Genomic DNA, 8,320 nt, shown 5'->3' on the forward strand with positions numbered 1-8,320 from the left:
TTAAAGGAAGTAATAAACAATATAGAACTAGTTACCTCTTTCTAGGTGGAAACGTCTTTAGTAAATTGTTTACAGGAAATATGATTTGCATTTTTTCAATTCAAAATTCCTGGGTACCCATCTTTGATTCTTTCAGCAAACCCATCAAACAATTTAGAGATGTTCTCATATATCCAAATAAGAAAACAAAGAGGATACCCCCATCTTAACTCTATGAAATAAAGTTATTTTTACTACCATTTCATTTTTAATTATTTTAATGCGTGTTAGGTTTATTTTCTTGATATTTTGTTTATAATGATTGATTTAGAGTTTATAATGGAAAATTTCAAGAAAATTATGAAGTTTGGAGTTGGGCCAACATTTTTCATTTAAGTCACATTTTGATTCGGTTTGTCTCCATGCAAGTTTGAAATTTCAACCTTAATTTTGACTATGATCCAAGCATTTATGGGAAATATTTGTGAAATAAGAGTTGTAGATCTATTTCTCAGCTTTTTACATCATTTTGAACCATCTCATTTGGAATGTAGAGAGAAAGTTATGCAAGTTTTACTAAGAAATGTCAAATAAGGAAAAATGCTTTGGACAACAAGCTGTGTGAGCCCGCAGGTATTTTCCATGTGGGCTTGGAGAGTCGTGACTAGGGCTTATTTAAATGCTTTTTTTAAAAGCCAATTTAAGAAGGAATTCATAATTTTCACGAGGGTTATGATAGGAGGTCAAATCTGAACGTGATTTTGAAGATTGATGGAAGATCACACCTAATTTTATATGTTCTTCTTCTTTATTTTATCTAGTTCTTTTGATTTTCAATCCATGAATTGTTATTCTTGTTAGGTATTTTGCTTTAATTTTATATCTCGATCATATTTATAAAAAAAATAACAAAATTCATTAATGAAAATAAAAACTAAAAACAAAATAAAACCCTAATTCATTAAATATAATACCAAATTTGAAAGTCACCATTTTAGACCTTTACCCATAGAAGAGGCTAAATCCTAGGTTGAAAGCTATGAGACATTTAAAATATTGATGTCAACCCCAAAACCAATAAAGATAAAGACTTCTTGGACGAACACAAACCCAAGAAGAAGGTTCATATTCTGCTACATGTATTGTGTGATGATTTTTTTTTTCTTATTTTTCTTCTTGTATCTTATGTTATTTGTCAGTTCTTTATGCTATAAATTGGTGGGTGTTCATAGGTGGAGGGTGGGTGTGATTATTGGGACCGATTGGACTTTCAATGTGTTAATGTGCAACACAAGTGATAGCTGGACTTTAAGAAGATTCGAGCATTGGAGAGTAAAGTATTGTTGGAAAAATATTCAGAGCACGCAGCGAAATTGGCGTGGTGGGCCCATTTTATACAACAAAAAATATTTTTCATTAATCATATAAACAATTTATATGACCAAGGAAATAATTAAGAAACATTAACATACAATATTATTAATCATGCAATATATATATATATCAATATACAATATATTTATATATAACATATAAACATACAAGAACATGAACTTTTACCTCTTGAAGCCTATCAAGTGTCCTTGAGTCTTTTCGTATAATTATCGATTTTCCTATCCAAAGCTTTGAGCACTCAAACCACGATCTTCTAGAGTGTTCTCTACACCTCAAGAAGTGTGTGGACACATACAGAACATGGGTTTGTATTTTTAGAAATCACAAGTATTTATCAACACATGAGAACTTGGATTATGGTCTGAGAATGACTAGAATAAAGAAGAAGATGAAAGAGCTTTGTCTAACAAAAGCTCTTAGAACTATTCTGAATTGTGTATTGTGTTGTATCGTTCAATGTTATTTCTTCTATTTATTCTATATCATATATATAGAGATAATTCTATTACCTTATTATTCCTAATAACAATAGTAATATAATCAAATATCATAATGATGATAGGAATTGATTTAGGTAAATATCTAACTTACCAAATTTGAAAAAAAAACTATTTTCAAATTATTACTCAATTAAATAAATAAAATAAAAAACAACATCGATATAATATCGGTATATTGATACATGCATGGCACAGTCCTTGGAATGTGTCATGGATGTACTGCTATATCCCTTTTCAAGGATATTGTATTTTTTTCATTTATTTAACAAAAATCAATCTTCTACAAAATAAGGTATTAATCTTTTTAAGGAAAATATGACAACCATATTTCAAAATTTAAATTTAAAATTCAAAATTCAAATTGATGATGATCATCTTTTAAAATTCAACAAATCAAAAACTATTTTTGACTTATCAATTTTATTTTCTCCCACTCAAATAAAATAATTAATTTATATATATGAAATTCTAAATTTACATATATAAATTAATAAATATATTTACAAGAATTAATAATTAATTCCAAATTAATTATTCAACCTCAATTATCATATAATTGTATACTTGAGCCGAAGAATAAAATTCTTCGCAAATTCCTAAATTGCAGTTATACCCTTGTATCAACTCTTACCTTGATATGATGTTGATAGAGCCACCCTGTGGACCTATGGATCTATAACATCATGCTCCAATAAACATTACATTATTTATCAAAGCTCTTTGATTAAATAATCATATTTATTAATCTCATGATTACTCTACTATACATATGAGATTGAACTCTTGATAATTATAGACATGTATTTATTGAGTACTTTATTTAAGAATAAAGTGTCCATTGATATAATCATTACATACAACGTTAATCCTCTATTAATGGTTCATAATTAAAAGGGAATAAAATTACTATTTTACCCTTTTAGTTATATCTTGTTCCTAGAGTACCATTGACGTTACTAGTGAAGGTTGTATCACAACAAGTTTGTGACGTGAGCGCTCATAACATTTTCAGTTCCAAAAGTCAACCCAATAGGGAGCCATTATTCAATCTATAAGAAGGTATAGATTCCATATATGTTAAACTACGTCCCTAGCCATATATATCATTGAGTCCCCAAAATAATTGTTCTTAGCCTGATCATTCTGACAAACCTTAACGCATGAATCAAAGGATCAGATGACATATATAGGAGTTTATAGCAACCTCAGGATTAAGAACATCATGTATATGATCATCATTTGATGTGTTTGATTAATACTATGAAACAATATTTAATTAAGTATTAACAAATCACATCTAGTCCAGCTCTACATACTCTCAGCATGCAAAGTACCTCTACTAAAGTGTCCTACTACACTAGTAACCCAGATCTAGGTCACATGTATTCATAATACTAGTGGACCATATTAGCAGTAATTAATCTAAAGATTCCATAACTTTATTTTACTGTGAACTGTTTTAAGTTTATTATCTTAATCTCGATCCTCTCATACCAATATGAGATTAAGACCACATAGATAAACTTTGGAATTTTGTGATATTTACTTAATATTATCAATATAATATCGGACATAGTCTATATATATTAATTCAATTCAATAATTTATTTCATTAAAACATTTGTCAACTAAAATTGCTTTAAGGGCACTATTCACAACAATCTCCCACTTTCCCTAAAGATAATTGAGGCATCTCTTTTTAATAGGTCAATCATATTCTCCTGACCGAATTTGTCTAACAAAGTCTTTGTAACAGTTTTGTAAGAAACAGTTTTGAAGTTATCTTCAAGATTATTACATCAATCATGTAAAATTATCTTGAATTATATGATACTTCATTTCATGTGCTTTACCCTCTCATGATTTCTTGTTCTTCTAGAATAGTGGTATCTCCATTGCTTTCGCAATGAGATACTAGTTGTTTATTCTAGTCTGAAACCCTTTCCAGAATGATAAAGAAATTAACTAAATCAAATAGCCTATTTAACTGCTCGTAGTTGTTACATTTCGACTTTTGTGGAGAAACATATAAATCGGAAATGTCTAACACATTTCTAGATTAATGTGTTTGCTCCACAGTTATGGAAGTTGATTTTGATATCAATCTTTGAAGATTTAAAATTAGTTCATCCTTTGGAATTTTAGGTCTCTGCCTAAATGCACATACATATAATCTCTATTATATTCAAGATACTCAAAATTAAGTCCTTATAAATATTCAATGACACAATCCATAATGGATTGACAATTGCTTCCCACTGTTTAACAAATGTCAAAACATAACATTCAATACATTAAATAATTTATCACTGAGTTGTAGGAATACCGATCTCATGTCCTCTTTTCTAGTAAAAGAATAAATTGACATTTATTATTTAGATAATACATCCTCCTGTCCGGGAAGAAAAAAAAGCCTTTCTTGAATTTTGTAAATTAAAGTATTTAAGCTTCTTATCTATATAAGTTGCTTGAGACAGTGCCAAAATATTGTTCTTTCAATCTCTATAGAATTGAATGTATAGAACATTCTTGGCTTTTCTAAATCTAATATTTAAAAATGTTCTACTAACCATTTCTTTTTTATTGGCGATTTCTCTACATCATTCCTAATGATTAGAACGTTGTCAATATTAAGAATAAGAATCACAACAGAATTTTTCTGGTCAAGATCTTCAAATGATTTTGTCATGTCAGCCATTGAGTAAAGACTACTTAGACATTCATTTAAATTAATCTCATAATCCTTGCATAAAGCATTGGATAAGAGTATGTAAACAGATTCAAGTTTTGTTGTAGTAGAAGATGTTTATTCAAGTAATAAATTATTCTTTCTGTTCATAGCCTTAGGCTATTAACCTATTTTTGAAAAGTCAGTACTTTCCTCTGGTATCTTCTTCATCTTGAATATCATGTTTCAAACTGAAGTTCAATAAATTTTAGTTGGATGTTCAAGAATCCAGATGTCATAGAATTCCAAATTCCATTTCTAGATTCATGGTGTTTCAACCATTGTTTTCAGTAAAAACTTTTTCATATACTAGTATGTGAATGAAGTATAGTTAGATTGTGTTACACATAATTTAACTACCTTTTCATTTGTAACAGAGTAGTTACTAACTAACGCTCCCACTACAACAACACTTTATAGAATCTGTGATATTCTTTGGTTTTTATCATTGTTAATTATCAATAACTTGCTTACTTGAATTGCAGTCATTATTTCTAGTACAACTTAACTAGAAAATACAGTGATTATAATAATCATGCTTCATTAAAGTAGCATTAAAGAGATACACACTCTTTTGTAATCTTTTATGATTATTAAACTGTTTCATTAAATGACTTCATGGAAAATTTTCAATTTATTCACATAACCATTTGTGAATCCCAACTTCCAAGTCTTTGATTTTGTACAATCAAACATGTACATAGTCTAACAAGTGTTAAAATTATAAAAATAATAAAGACGAAAATGATTACTCATTATCTATTTAATCTTATCTAATATGATTATATTCCATTTCCAAAATACTCATTTTGCTTAGCATTCTAGTTGTATGTGAGTTGGGTTTGAATTCCAAGTTCACATGTAAATTACTTGAATTCCAAATTTGAGTTCAGACTTCCTTTTGATCAGATCAAACAAGTCTCTAAGTGAATTTACTTTGAATGATGCATGAACATTTCTAGAAATTTTCCTTTGCATTCAATCATAGTTGACCATATCTAAAATAAATGTCAATCAGTATTGACTTACTATTTATTATTTCTTTTAGCTTTGAACATTAAAAGGTTCAACATACATCTCTATGTATTAGCTAAACGATTATGTGATTTCTGAGCCTTTATTAGAGAAATGTCTTTTGGTTAATCTTTAATAGACTATATAAACAGGGAGAGAACCATTGATTGGTTGCAATAAAAGACTGTCTTTTATTTGTTTTATGTATCTAATTAATTACAAGCCAATCTAAAAAATAATTCACATATATGTTTCACCTAATTGTGGTTGGAATAAGATGTCTTATTAAATCTATGATTTTCACAATAATAAATAATTCATAATTATCATTTATACTCATCGATGAAATAGGTGGAACACATATATTTCAAAAATTAACAATGAATTTATTATTCAAAAGAAATACTAAACTTATTCATTCATCAAATGTAGGAATCTAAAAACATAGTTTCTAGAAAAAATTATAAAACTACTTTAAAGAAAAAGAACTTATTACTTTCTTTCATAATGAAAATCAACTATTTCAAAATGACAAAAAATTTAAATTGTTTTAAACTAAACAAAATTTTTCTTTATTCAATTGTCTTCATCATTTCCTCTTCTCTTTGGTTTCAATGCAACTACTCTTTTTCTCAAAAGATTTCTACATCCCTGAAAACAAGAACATATGAAAAATATTATTAGTGGCATAATTTTGAATTAAGCATTCAAAAATATTAAAGAAGATTTTTTGGGTAAATTGAATTTACCCAGTATTTCAAAAATTGAGCATGTGCTATAGCATCATCCTTTATCATGACCCACATCTCGTATGCAGTTTCAATAACCATATATCTTTCTTTAATGTCGCCATGCATGGTCGATAACATGCATTGACGTGCCAGGAGATTCGATCTTATCCATTCACCATATTTTTCATGTTCATCAAAGCTGGATGAAAAGCTTGGAACCTCGGGTGGTAGATCATAGATCTCTCCATACAAGTATTGTGTTCCGAAGACAATGTGAATCCCATCGTACCATCTCGACAGTCATAGGTACTTGATCGTTAAGTGTCAGGTAATTACCTATGTGGATGCCTTTGATTGGTACAGATAGATTTTTTTAATTTAAAGACTCATTTGATTATTTAAAAATTAAATAAAAAATAAGAATTATTTTGTTGACGTGGTTTTTCGCCAACATTGAATTAAGAAAATAACAAGGTTGAATTAGTGCTTGATGATAAACCGAAATAAGAAAATAACTCTCAAGAACATCGATATTTTTACGTGGTTCAGTGGTTAAAATCCATCTAGTCCATGAGTCTATATTATTACTGCTTTTCTCTCTCTATTTTGACAGAGTTTCGGTATTACAGAATCATTCTCCCTTTTCCTATCCAATATTCTCAGTATTTATAGAGAAATTCCTTGGATAGGTTTGGGTAACCGCGTCAGTCAATCACAGATTTACATATTTATTACATTTAATATGAAATATTCCCATTTATACTAGGACATGATCTGATCATGAAATAAATAGTCTCCTAATATCTGTGACATTAAATATCACAGACTAGCCATAAACGACCGTATACATTATCCGGATCTTCTGGGATCTCCGGACATGCCATATCTCCAAATTACCACGAGCTAGATATACTGTCGAGCTCGTACTGTGGAGGTCGTGCCTTATAAATATTATAAGCATGCCCTTATCAATTTATGCATCCCTACAACCATCATGAAAACCGTGTTGTCTACGTGGAGAATACATGGACTCCCAGGCTATTTCTTCCATGCATTTATTTGCCAGCTGTACACGATATGAGTGAAAGACTCATGCTGAAATTAGGATACACATATTTAAAATTCTTATTTTTATCAAATTAAAAATAAAAACCATTAATTTAAATCCTTAAAAATAAAATTTTAATTTAAATAAAAAAATATCTGATAAAAAAATTCGAAATCCCTAAAACTATCTCGTCTTTCTTTCCTTCTTCTTTTTTCTTTTCTTCTAAGGCGACGACAGGTACCTTCAGCGTCAAATTTGGAGTTGTTTTTACTCTCCACGACAAGTACCTTCAGCTTCTTCTTCTTCTTCTTCTTTTCCTCAAGCAGTGACCACTGGTGAGCTTGGGCAGATGCTTAGCGTCGTGAACAAAGTTGGGGATGTTGGGTTTTATGCCCATATAAAACCACACTTCTGATGTAACACTTTTGATTATCAATAAAGAGGATTAATTTATTTTTATTAATTGCATTGTTTTCTTGTATTTATTACATGATTATTTGGTTAATACAAACATATATAAATCCCGAACATATAAATAAGTTACACTTATAGTGACTGGGTCACAATGGATTATAAATATAATTATATGTTTAAAGGAATTAGTCCTAAGATTAAAATAGTGCATAGGATTTTTTATTGTTTTGTTAATCTACGATATGATCTACTTATACACTAGGTGTGATGTCTTGTCCATGACATTAGCTAAGTAGATGAGATCAAATCTTTATTGTTACATTGGACTAGGACCGACACTGATTATTGATAGATAAATAAGTATCGTTGTTATCGCATCTAATCAGAGTCACAATGTTGATCATAGGTCAAGTCGATCTAAATTCTAAGTGATAATATTTCTATAAATTATATTAAGTGAATATTTTGATTTGTTCGTTAAAATCTTACCCTACGGCATAGCCTATACTTA

This window comes from Humulus lupulus, chromosome 2, assembly GCF_963169125.1.
Source record: "Humulus lupulus chromosome 2, drHumLupu1.1, whole genome shotgun sequence".
NCBI classification, from domain to species: domain Eukaryota; kingdom Viridiplantae; phylum Streptophyta; class Magnoliopsida; order Rosales; family Cannabaceae; genus Humulus; species Humulus lupulus.